The sequence below is a fragment of the Pseudophryne corroboree genome, chromosome 1, assembly GCF_028390025.1.
Source record: "Pseudophryne corroboree isolate aPseCor3 chromosome 1, aPseCor3.hap2, whole genome shotgun sequence".
NCBI lineage: Eukaryota > Metazoa > Chordata > Amphibia > Anura > Myobatrachidae > Pseudophryne > Pseudophryne corroboree.
Genome location: NC_086444.1, coordinates 636458061 through 636471493, shown reverse-complemented (window position 1 = coordinate 636471493; position 13433 = coordinate 636458061). Strand labels below are relative to the sequence as shown.

General features: G+C 44.8%; 1 protein-coding gene and 2 pseudogenes across 5 annotated transcripts in view; 1 reads left to right on the top strand and 2 right to left on the bottom strand.

Moving 5' to 3' along the window:
• Positions 1 to 13433, bottom strand: part of ANO8 (anoctamin 8) — a 244048-nt gene that overhangs the window by 114190 nt on the left and 116425 nt on the right. The window contains exon 2 of one of the 5 annotated variants that reach the window (XM_063914582.1): positions 6699 to 6752. The exons of the other annotated variants lie outside the window; for them this stretch is intronic. The gene's annotated coding sequence lies outside the window, so the exon portion shown is untranslated. The remainder of the gene's footprint in view (positions 1 to 6698; positions 6753 to 13433) is intronic. 5 annotated transcript variants of the gene reach the window in all.
• LOC134943389 (5S ribosomal RNA) lies at positions 830 to 948 on the bottom strand (annotated as a pseudogene).
• LOC134943382 (5S ribosomal RNA) lies at positions 3395 to 3513 on the top strand (annotated as a pseudogene).

Below are 13433 nucleotides of genomic sequence, written 5' to 3'. Positions count from 1 at the left end.
TAATTATAGTTCAAGAAATCACAGAGTATAGAAAAAAACAGTTATTGCTCAAAGTCACTAACAAAGATGCTACACGGATAGTGAAATCTATTTAGATCGCATTGTAGATCATATGACCGAAGCCCATCAAGTTATGTTAGCCAGTTTTAGTTGACTAGCACTAGCTGCCAACAAGAAATTACCCAGGGTGCTCTAATGCATGTCTGGCCGAGTAGAACAAAGCGTTGTTGTCGGGGAAGAAGATGTATAACTCACAAACAGCAAACACGTTGTTACTGAATCCTGCATTTCCAACATTGCCTGGTACGGCCAATGACATACACTGCACGTGACAGCTGGCATTGCAAAGAAGTATGCACAAGGAGAGAAAGTATGACTCTTGTTTGGGCGCACTCTTATCTCAAAATCAAATATTAGTTGTTGGGTAATGTGCCCAACCTAGGTAAGGTAGTCTTTTATTCTTGCTCTCTAGGATACATAAAAATTCATCCAGACATGTACACCATAGATAATAGTGAGTAAATCCTTTGGATTATGGCTACTTCAAATTTGTGGGATGTTCAGATCTTAATTATGCCTGGATAACCGCATATAGGAAGATAGCCACATAATAGGCTACTTCCGTCTGCTAAAGATCAGTACAAACTGTGTTTGTATTAATGAGCCCTGGTTGGGTTAGATATATCGGTGGAAAAACCCACACATGGATTAACAGTTATATTTGTCGGCCAATATCATAAAGAGGTCATAACGAATAGAGGTTCAAGTAGTAGGAATGAGTGTAAGTGGTGATACTGCTGTTGGTATTGAGTCTATAGGGAAGATAGTCTTCCTACTTCACTGGGTATTCCCTAGAAGTCGCCCATCTAGGTACTGACCCAGCCCACCTCCGTTTAGCTTCCAAGATCGGACGAGATTGGGCGTGAACGCAGGGGTATGGTCGTAGGAAGGTTGGACCCTACAGTACCAATGAGAGTGCACCGAAATGAAGGGATGGAGACCTCCGAAGAAGTGATTGGGACTGGGTGAGGAGGGAGGATAGCAGCTGTTTGGATAGGTGTGAATCTGCTGTCCACGTTAGACTGAAGAGACGTGTCCCCTGGGGGGGCACGCTCCCCAGAATCGTGGATGAGAGTTCACAGAAGGAAGCCAAGTTAAGAAAATGAGAGGGCGCAGAGTAAGAAGATATCTGCAGGGTAATAACAATAGTAAGTACACCTCTTGGATTGTATTAAATGAATCTCTGATATATTTGAGTATCACTTATGGTAGTGGTCGAGAGTTACACGTATGGTACATACAGTTTGCAATTTGCCTTCGGCAGATTATGCGCGAGACAAGGACCTTGCAAATCCCCAATTTGAACGTCAAACAAGTGAGTGCCTACAAAGGATATATTGGTAGTCAACCTCGCTGGAAATGTCAGCTAAATTGGTTGCATGATTTTTATGGAAGATACAAAGACATGCATTCAAAGGTACAGAATTGTACTGCTATGGTATACAATCTAGTATAATAGGGCTATACATATCCCCCATTCAAACGTCCAACCGGTAAGTGCCCACAAGGGGTATATAGGTGGTCAACCTCGCTGAAAAAATATCAGCAGAATTGATTGCATAAATTTTGCTAAAGCATAAATTCTTAATCAATAAGATATCAAAAAATCAGTTGGAAAAAACAGCAAAATTTGTTACTGAATTATTTGAGGATTACCGCAATAAACTGCTAAGGTGTAAGACCTGAAAAAAGGGATCAAAATATTATCCAATAAGTTTGTCATACAGGCATATGCCCAAAGGAAAGCAGGCACATATCCACAAGGGACATATTCGTAATCGGCATAGCTGGAGATACCGGCAAAAGTTAGTTAAATAAATGCTTTCAAGAATACATAAATATACTGCTCAAGCATAAAGATTGAGAAAATTAGGGATCAAATGTCACCCAATACCACATCAAACAGGCTTGTGCCCTAGAGAAACTGCTGAAGCATGAAATCTGAAACAATACAGGATCATCAAACAGGCATGTGCCCTAGGGAAACTGTTGAAGCATGAAATCTGAAACAATAAAGGATCAAATATCACCCAATCCAGTATCAGTCAGGCATGTGCCCAGGAGGAAAACGCGTTTCACCCAGTATGGGCTTGTTCACTTCCTTTCTGAGCCTCAGAAAGGAAGTGAACAAGCCCATACTGGGTGAAACGCGTTTTCCTCCTGGGCACATGCCTGACTGATACTGGATTGGGTGATATTTGATCCTTTATTGTTTCAGATTTCATGCTTCAACAGTTTCCCTAGGGCACATGCCTGTTTGATGATCCTGTATTGTTTCAGATTTCATGCTTCAGCAGTTTCTCTAGGGCACAAGCCTGTTTGATGTGGTATTGGGTGACATTTGATCCCTAATTTTCTCAATCTTTATGCTTTAGCAGTATATTTATGTATTCTTGAAAGCATTTATTTAACTAACTTTTGCCGGTATCTCCAGCTATGCCGAATACGAATATGTCCCTTGTGGATATGTGCCTGCTTTCCTTTGGGCATATGCCTGTATGACAAACTTATTGGATAATATTTTGATCCCTTTTTTCAGGTCTTACACCTTAGCAGTTTATTGCGGTAATCCTCAAATAATTCAGTAACAAATTTTGCTGTTTTTTCCAACTGATTTTTTGATATCTTATTGATTAAGAATTTATGCTTTAGCAAAATTCATGCAATCAATTCTGCTGATATTTTTTCAGCGAGGTTGACCACCTATATACCCCTTGTGGGCACTTACCGGTTGGACGTTTGAATGGGGGATATGTATAGCCCTATTATACTAGATTGTATACCATAGCAGTACAATTCTGTACCTTTGAATGCATGTCTTTGTATCTTCCATAAAAATCATGCAACCAATTTAGCTGACATTTCCAGCGAGGTTGACTACCAATATATCCTTTGTAGGTACTCACTTGTTTGACGTTCAAATTGGGGATTTGCAAGGTCCTTGTCTCGCGCATAATCTGCCGAAGGCAAATTGCAAACTGTATGTACCATACGTGTAACTCTCGACCACTACCATAAGTGATACTCAAATATATCAGAGATTCATTTAATACAATCCAAGAGGTGTACTTACTATTGTTATTACCCTGCAGATATCTTCTTACTCTGCGCCCTCTCATTTTCTTAACTTGGCTTCCTTCTGTGAACTCTCATCCACGATTCTGGGGAGCGTGCCCCCCCCAGGGGACACGTCTCTTCAGTCTAACGTGGACAGCAGATTCACACCTATCCAAACAGCTGCTATCCTCCCTCCTCACCCAGTCCCAATCACTTCTTCGGAGGTCTCCATCCCTCCATTTCGGTGCACTCTCATTGGTACTGTAGGGTCCAACCTTCCTACGACCATACCCCTGCGTTCACGCCCAATCTCGTCCGATCTTGGAAGCTAAACGGAGGTGGGCTGGGTCAGTACCTAGATGGGCGACTTCTAGGGAATACCCAGTGAAGTAGGAAGACTATCTTCCCTATAGACTCAATACCAACAGCAGTATCACCACTTACACTCATTCCTACTACTTGAACCTCTATTCGTTATGACCTCTTTATGATATTGGCCGACAAATATAACTGTTTATCCATGTGTGGGTTTTTCCACCGATATATCTAACCCAACCAGGGCTCATTAATACAAACACAGTTTGTACTGATCTTTAGCAGACGGAAGTAGCCTATTATGTGGCTATCTTCCTATATGCGGTTATCCAGGCATAATTAAGATCTGAACATCCCACAAATTTGAAGTAGCCATAATCCAAAGGATTTACTCACTATTATCTATGGTGTACATGTCTGGATGAATTTTTATGTATCCTAGAGAGCAAGAATAAAAGACTACCTTACCTAGGTTGGGCACATTACCCAACAACTAATATTTGATTTTGAGATAAGAGTGCGCCCAAACAAGAGTCATACTTTCTCTCCTTGTGCATATACAACTGTTTTCTTTGACTCTGGGCGCACCGCCATACGGACAAATAGGAATTTCCATACATATTGTCCACTTCTGGCTATTGTTGGATTAATCACGTAGTTAGAATCTAGGTCGGTGCAGGATCAAAAACCCTTCTTTTCTATTGCAAAGAAGTATCCTGTCACCAAGCACAGATGACAGACTTAAACAGAAACCACTGCAAGATGCTGATGCAAGAAGTTTCCTACACTGTAAGAGTGAAGGAAGTAGAACGCAAATATAAATTATATATAGAATAGTAAATAAGCAGTGTATCCTATAACAATTACCACCATTGTTACCTCTATTTCATTGCCACTTTTGGTCTACACTGGTAGGAAATTTTCTCTCACATTTTCCTCTTCATTATCTTAGTTCATTCCACATTTATACAATCTTCTATAATAACAGATGTAAAAGCAGTTTAAAATCACTTTGAAACATATGTAGGAACCAGTAGAGCTTTCCAAAAAGAATATATGCGCAACAAGCTGCATCTGTATAAACATCTGTATAAAGCCACGGATACTTTCCAGGACTCCCAAGACGTCAATCGCCTTGAGTCCTGTTGGAGAAAGAGCGCTATACAAATAAAATTATTATTATTATCAAATAATTCTCGAGGGGCCGCTTTCCTGCAGGTTGGCAGAATGTGCTATGAATTGCATCATCTAGACCGCCCTACTAATCACCTAATCACACAACTTCAACCACATCTCTGAGCAGCACTCATACGTGATGTGTCCTCATACAATACTGCTGGTCGCACCAAACAGCGCGCCAGGTCCCATGTGACTCTGCTAGCGTCGGACATCTTTTTGTGTCTTTTTACCCAAATTGTGTCTTAGTCGTAATGTGATGCATCTAGGACACACCAGCAGACTGTGCTGGTTAATTTGATATGCAACACTTCTACATCTGTGTGCGACAGAGTCTGACTTTGTATACAAAATGCTACAATGCAGTGGCTGCGGCTTTTTTTTTTGCCAAGTTCTGCTGTGTTTTACATACAGACTCAGTAGCACACAGATTCAGTATACAAGTGTCACATATCATATTACATATGACTTCCCTGTACCCCAGTGAATGAAGAGACGTACATAAGACGCCTGTAACATCCACTTCACAAGTGTTAGTTGTGATGTGTTTGTCAGTGGCTTGTAAATTGAGGAGCATCCATGGTGGAGGTTGCTCATCTGTACAGAAGGAGGAGACAGCACTGACCACAGAGTGTGCGCAAGCACCCCTGAAGAAAACCTCACCCCATGATAGAGAATTAAGGAAACTCATTCTGAAATCACATCTATGATTAGAAGGAACACATTGGGACCTATTTTTTAGTGGAACACAATACGCACCCTATGCCAATGTTCACAGAGTTAAGTGATTCTTGCACATGCGCAAAAATTTCTTGCAATGCGCAAAGTTAAATGCACATGCGCAAACATTTCTATGACACATGCATTACACAAAGGACGGTATCAGAAAAGTGAAGAGTGTTCTTTGGCAGTGACTGGGAGGTGGTTAGAAGTGCAGGTAAACAGGTTCCATTCAGTGGGCTTGTCAGTGAAAACAGCTGCGTACCCAGATGCATAGCCACAGGCTGTACCTGCCATAGGGCACATAAGTGTCCGAACTGGACCATGGAGCAATGGAACACGGTGGCCTGGTCCAATGAACCACATTTTCTTTTACATTATGTGGATGGCCAGGTACGTGTGCATAATTTATCTAGGAAAGAGAAGGCAACAGAATGCACTATTGAAAGGCAAACTGGCAGAGGCAGTGTGAAGCTCTAGGCATTTTTCGGCCATTCATGTAGATGTTACTTAGACATGTACCACCTACCTAAACACTGTTGTGAACCAAGTATACCTCTTTATAGCAGTGGCCTCTTTCAGCAGCATAATGCACTATGCCACACTAAAAACATTGATCAGGAATGGTTTGAGGAACATTACAAGAAGTTCAAAGTGTTGACTTGGCCTCCAAATTCCCCAGATTTCAATGCAGTCGAGCATGTGCTGAAAAAACAATACCGAGCCATGAAGGCCCCATCTTGCACCTTACAGGACTTAAAAGGATCTACTACTAACATGTTGGTGCCAAATACCATAAGACACCTTCAGAGGTCTTGTGGAATCCAAGCCTCTACAGGTCAGAGCTGCCTTGACAGCACAAGGGGGACATACCCAATATTAAGCAGGTGGTTTCAATGTTATGACTGGTGGGTGTGACAAGTGCACTTAAAGAATGACTTATATGATCACAGTACATCCACTTCTCAATTATTTATATAATTTTCTATTGCCTATGCTCTTTGCATCACTGAACTTGTAAATGTGCATTGCCAGGTTGAGATTTGCAGTTAAATGATCTGCATTCGCTCATTTGTGTTGTCTTGTACGGTGAAGTAATGCATCTATATCATGATGTTGGAGTGCGCACTTTCACCCACTGCTGCCCTTTGCTAATTACAATTTTCCTTCAAAGTTCCACGTGGATATCACAATAGATACCATTTGGCAACTTGCACATTGAAGCTTCTGCCAAGTAGGCTCCAATAATCACCCATCTTTTAGAGCCACATCGATCCTCTATTTCAGTCAAAATTCTAGACAGCTAGCATAACTGAGAATTTTATACCCTGACTATGCTAGTTATTTGCTTATTAACACATGAGCCACACCTGTGCAAGAGCCCTTGCTTCAATTTCTCCAGGTGTTCCACTTTTGTCCACGATCTATAAGATATAGAATAAAATGTTGCCAAAACTATAGCAGGAACATAGGGTCTGCAGACTTACGTACTTTATTGACCAACACAGCGGTTGCATGTGGACCGTGTTCATGTTCTCAGAATGTATGAAGGCAGCCTTAGCGGCATGGACTGCTGATCAGTCTTGTGGTGCATTGCAATAGCTGCATGCTGCACTGTCACTGCATGTAACATGTACAGTATTAAAGAAAAATTATGGTTCACGAAAAGCATTATGCATTTTGTGTTTAATTACTTCATGTGGATGAAGTTATGAGTTAGATATCAGAGATGATCTTATTTGACACAGTGGATTGAGGCAAAGGCTGGACAGTCATTATGCAATCATTATTCTAATTATGCTTAAAAAAAAGTCAAGAATAACAGCAGTCTACCGCCATTATATTAATACTGGTGACGCAGTTTTCAATATTCAGGTCCTAAATTTGACTGAATGTTTATTCACATCCACTGATATATAGATTCAGCTATTGTGGGACTGTCACAGGTCGCCTTGGCACCTCGTGACCGTAGACTAGTGATGTGCACCGGAAATTTTTCGGGTTTTGTGTTTTGGTTTTGGATTCCGTTCCGCGGCCGTGTTTTGGATTCGGACGCATTTTGGCAAAACCTCCCTGAAAATTTTTCGGATTCGGGTGTTTTTTTCAAAACCCCCTCAAAAACAGCTTAAATCATAGAATTTGGGGGTAATTTTGATCCTATAGTATTATTAACCTCAATAACCATAATTTCCACTCATTTCCAGTCTATTCTGAACACCTCACACCTCACAATATTATTTTTAGTCCTAAAATTTGCACCGAGGTCGCTGGATGACTAAGCTAAGCGACCCAAGTGGGCGGCACAAACACCTGGCCCATCTAGGAGTGGCACTGCGGTGTCAGATAGGATGGCACTTAAAAAAAATGGCCCCAAACATCACATGATGCAAAGATAAATAAAATAAAAAAAGAGGTGCAAGATGGAATTGTCCTTGGGCCCTCCCACCCACCCTTATGTTGTATAAACAGGACATGCACACTTTAATAAACCCATCATTTCAGCGACAGGGTCTGCCACACGACTGTGGCTGAAATGACTGGTTGGTTTGGGCCCCCACCAAAAAAAGAAGCAATCAATCTCTCCTTGCTCAAACTGGCTCTACAGAGGAAAGATGTCCACCTCATCATCATCCTCCGATTCCTCACCCCTTTCACTGTGTACATCCCCCTCCTCACAGATTATTAATTCGTCCCCACTGGAATCCACCATCTCAGATCCCTGTGTACTTTCTGGAGGCAATTGATGGTGAATGTCTCCATGGAGGAATCGATTATAATTAATTTTAATGAACATCATCTTCTCCACATTTTGTGGAAGTAACCTCGTACGCCGATCTCGGACAAGGTGACCGGCTGCACTAAACACTCTTTCGGAGTACACACTGGAGGGGGGGCAACTTAGGTAAAATAAAGCCAGTTTGTGCAAGGGCCTCCAAATTGCCTCTTTTTTCGCCAGTATACGTACGGACTGTCTGACGTGCCTACTTGGATGCTGTCACTCATATAATCCTCCACCATTCTTTCAATGGTGACAGAATCATATGCAGTGACAGTAGACGACATGTCAGTAATCGTTGGCAGGTCCTTCAGTCCGGACCAGATGTCAGCACTCGCTCCAGACTGCCCTGCATCACCACCAGCGCGTGGGCTCGGAATTCTTAGCCCCCAGTTGCGGGAGAATGTGAAGGAGGAGCTGTTGACGGGTCACATTCCGCTTGAGTTGACAAGTGTCTCACTAGCAGGTCTCTGAACATCTGCAGACTTGTGTCTGCCGGAAAAAGAGATACAACGTAGGCTTTAAACCTAGGATCGAGCACGGTGGCCAAAATGTAGTGCTCTGATTTCAACAGATTGACCACCCATGAATCCTGGTTAAGCGAATTAAGGGCTCTATCCACAAGTCCCACATGCCTAGCGGAATCGCTCCGTTTTAGCTCCTCCTTCAATCTCTCCAGCTGCTTCTGCAAAAGCCTGATGAGGGGAATGACCTAACTCAGGCTGGCAGTGTCTGAACTGACTTCACGTGTGGCAAGTTCAAAGGGTTGCAGAACCTTGCACAACGTTGAAATCATTCTCCACTGCGCTTGAGTCAGGTGCATTCCCCCTCCTTTGCCTATATCGTAGGCAGATGTATAGGCTTGTATGGCCGTTTGCTGCTCCTCCATCCTCTGAAGCATATAAAGGGTTGAATTCCACCTCGTTACCACCTCTTGCTTCAGATGATGGCGGGGCAGGTTCAGGAGTGTTTGCTGGTGCACCAGTCTTCAGCACACGGTGGCTGAATGCCGAAAGTGGCCCGCAATTCTTAGGACCACCGACAGCATCTCTTGCACGCCCCTGTCGTTTTTTTTAAAATTCTGCACCACCAAATTCAATGTATGTGCAAAACATGGGACGTGCTGGAATTTGCCCACGTGTAATGCACGCACAATATTGGTGGCGTTGTCCGATGCCACAAATCCCCAGGAGAGTCCAATTGGGGTAAGCCATTCTGCAATGATGTTCCTCAGTTTCCGTAAGAGGTTGTCAGCTGTGTGCCTCTTATGGAAAGCGGTGATACAAAGCGTAGCCTGCCTAGGAACGAGTTGGCGTTTGCAAGATGCTGCTACTGGTGACGCCGCTGCTGTTCTTGCTGCGGGAGGCAATACATCTACCCAGTGGGCTGTCACAGTCATATAGTCCTGAGTCTGCCCTGCTCCACTTGTCCACATGTCCGTGGTTAAAAGGACATTGGGTACAACTGCATTTTTTAGGACACTGGTGAGTCTTTTTCGGACGTCTGTGTACATTCTATGTATCACCTGCCTAGAGAAGTGGAACCTAGATGGCATTTGGTACAGGGGACACACTACCTCAAGAAATTCTCTAAGTCCCTGTGAACTAATGCCGGATACCGGACGCACGTCTAACACCAACACAGCTACCAAGGCCTGAGTTATCCGCTTTGCAACAGGATGACTGCTGTGATATTTCATCTTCCTCGCAAAAGGACTGTTGGACAATCAATTGCTTACTGGAAGTAGTACAAGTGGTCTTCCAACTTCCCCTCTGGGATGATGATTGACTTCCAGCAGCAACAACAGCAGCGCCAGCAGCAGTAGGCGTTACACTGAAGGATCCATCGGAGGAATCCCAGTCAGGAGAGGACTCATCAGACTTGCCAGTGACATGGCCTGCAGGACTATTGGCATTCCTGTCTAAGGAGGAAATTGACACTGAGGGAGTTGGTGGTGTGGTTTGCACTGGGAGCTTGGGTACAAGAGGAAGAAGGGATTTAGTTGTCAGTGAACTGCTTCCGCTGTGACCCACAGTTTTTGAACTTGTCAATGACTTCTGATGAATGCGCTCCAGGTGACGTATAAGGGAGGATGTTCCTAGGTGGTTAACGTCCTTACCCCTACTTATTACAGCTTGACAAAGGCAACACACGGCTTGACACCTGTTGTCCACATTTCTCTGACGTCCTAAGTGGATGCTGGGACTCCGTAAGGACCATGGGGATTAGCGGCTCCGCAGGAGACTGGGCACAACTAAAGAAAGCTTTAGGACTACCTGGTGTGCACTGGCTCCTCCCACTAAGACCCTCCTCCAGACCTCAGTTAGATTCTTGTGCCCGGCTGAGCTGGATGCACACTAGGGGCTCTCCTGAGCTCCTAGAAAGAAAGTATATGTTAGGTTTTTTATTTTACAGTGAGATCTGCTGGCAACAGACTCACTGCAGCGAGGGACTAAGGGGAGAAGAAGCGAACCTACCTAACTGGTGGTAGCTTGGGCTTCTTAGGCTACTGGACACCATTAGCTCCAGAGGGATCGACCGCATGGAACCGGCCATTGATGTTCGGTCCCGGAGCCGCGCCGCCGGCCCCCTTACAGAGCCAGAAGCAAGAAGTGTTCCGGAAAATCGGCGGCAGAAGACTTCAGTCTTCACCAAGGTAGCGCACAGCACTGCAGCTGTGCGCCATTGCTCCTCATGCACACCTCACACTCCGGTCACTGATGGATGCAGGGCGCTAGGGGGGGGGGGGCCCTGAGCAGCAATATAAACACCTTGCCTGGCAAAATCATCACAATATATAGCCCCAGAGGCTATATATGTGATAAATACCCCTGCCAGAATCCATAAAAAAGCGGGAGAAAAGTCTGCGAAAAAGGGGCGGAGCTATCTCCCTCAGCACACTGGCGCCATTTTCTCTTCACAGTGCAGCTGGAAGACAGCTCCCCAGGCTCTCCCCTGTAGTTTTCAGGCTCAAAGGGTTAAAAAGAGAGGGGGGGCACTAAATTTAGGCGCAATATTGTTTATACAAGCAGCTATTGGGGGAAAAATCACTCAGTTGTAGTGTTAATCCCTGCATTATATAGCGCTCTGGTGTGTGCTGGCATACTCTCTCTCTGTCTCCCCAAAGGACTTTGTGGGGTCCTGTCCTCAGTCAGAGCATTCCCTGTGTGTGTGCGGTGTGTCGGTACGGCTGTGTCGACATGTTGGATGAGGAAGGTTACGTGGAGGCGGAGTTGAGGCCGATAAATGGGATGTCGCCCCCTGTGGGGCCAACACCAGAGTGGATGGATAGGTGGAAGGTATTAACCGACAATGTCAACTCCTTACATAAAAGGCTGGATGACGTAACAGCTGTGGGACAGCTGGCCTCTCAGCCCGCGCCTGCCCAGGCGTCTCAAAGGCCATCAGCGGCTCAAAAAACGTCCGTTACCTCAGATGGCAGACACAGATGTCGACACGGAGTCTGACTCCAGTGTCGACGAGGTTGAGACATATACACAATCCACTAGGAACATCCGTTACATGATCTCGGCAATGAAAAATGTGTTACGCATTTCTGACATGAACCCAAGTACCACATAAAAGGGGTTTTATTTTTGGGGAGAAAAAGCAGCCAGTGTTTTGTTCCCCCATCAGATGAGTGAATGAAGTGTGTAAAGAAGCGTGGGTTCCCCCGATAAGAAACCGGTAATTTCTAAAAAGTTACTGATGGCGTACCCTTTCCCGCCAGAGGATAGGTCACGTTGGGAGATATCCCTTAGGGTGGATAAGGCGCTCACACGTTTGTCAAAAAAGGTGGCACTGCCGTCTTAGGATACGGCCACCTTAAGTCTGTATATACACACTCAGGTTATATACTGAGACCTGCAATTGCCTCAGCATAAATAGTGCTGCTGCAGCGTGGTCTGATACCCTGTCAGATAATATTAATACTCTAAGACAGGGATAATATTTTGCTAATATAGAGCATATTAAAGACGTTGTCTTATATATAAAGGATGCACAGAGGGATATTTGCCGGCTGGCATCCAGAATTAATGCAATGTCCATTCTGCCAGGAGGGTATTAGAAACCCGGCAGTGGACAGGTGATGCTGCCTGTAAAAGGCACATGGAGATTCTGCCTTATAAGGGTGAGGAATTGTTTGGGGATGGTCTCTGGGACCTCGTATCCACAGCAACAGCTGGGAAGAAAATTTTTTACCTCAGGTTTCCTCACAGCCTAAGAAAGCACCGTATTTTCAGGTACAGTCCTTTCGGCTTCAGAAAAGCAAGCGGGTCAAAGGCGCTTCCTTTCTGCACAGAGACAAGGGAAGAAGGAAAAAGCTGCACCAGCAGCCAGTTCCCAGGATCAAAAATCTTCCCCTGCTTCCTCTGAGTCCACCGCATGACGCTGGGGCTCCACAGGTGGAGACAGGTGCGGTAGGGGCGCGTCTCGGGAACTTCAGGGACCAGTGGGCTTGCCCACAGGTGGATCCCTAGGTTCTGCTAATAGTATCACAGGGATACAGGCTGGAGTTCGAGGCGACTCCCCCTCGCCGTTACCTCACATCAGCCTTGCCTGCTGCCCTCGGAGAAAGGTAGTACTGGCGGCAATTCACAAGCTGTACTTCTAGCAGGTGAAATCAAGGTACCCCTCCTTCAACAAGGCCGGGGTTACTATTCCAAAATGTTGTGGTACCGAAACCAGACGGTTCGGTGAGACCCATTCTAAAATTGAAAGCCTTGAACACTTATATACGAAGGTTCAAGTTCAAAATGGAATCGCTCAGGGCGATTATTGCAAGTCTGGAGAATTTCATGGTATCACTGGACATCAAGGATGCTTACCTGCATGTCCCTATTTACCCTCTTCACCAGGAGTACCTCAAAATTGTGGTACAGGATTGTCATTACCAATTCCAGACGTTGCCGTGGGTCTGTCCCCGGCACCGAGGTATTTACCAAGGTAATGGCCGAAATAATTATCCCGTACTTGGACGATCTCCTTATAAAGGCGAGGTCCAGGGAGCAGTTGTTCGGCGGAGTAGCACTATCTCGGGAAGTGCTACAACAGCACGGCTGGATTCTGAATATTCCAAAGTCGCAGCTGGTTCCTACGACGCGTCTACTGTTCCTGGGTATGGTTCTGGACACAGAACAGGATAAAATGGGTTTCTCCCGGAGGAGAAGTCCAAGGAGTTGTCGTCTCTAGACAGAGACCTCCTAATACAAATACAGGTGTCGGTGCATCAATGCACGCGAGCCCTGGGAAAGATGGTAGCTTCTTACGAAGAAATTCCATTCGCCAGGTCCCATGCAAGGATTTTCCAGTGGGATCTGTTGGACAA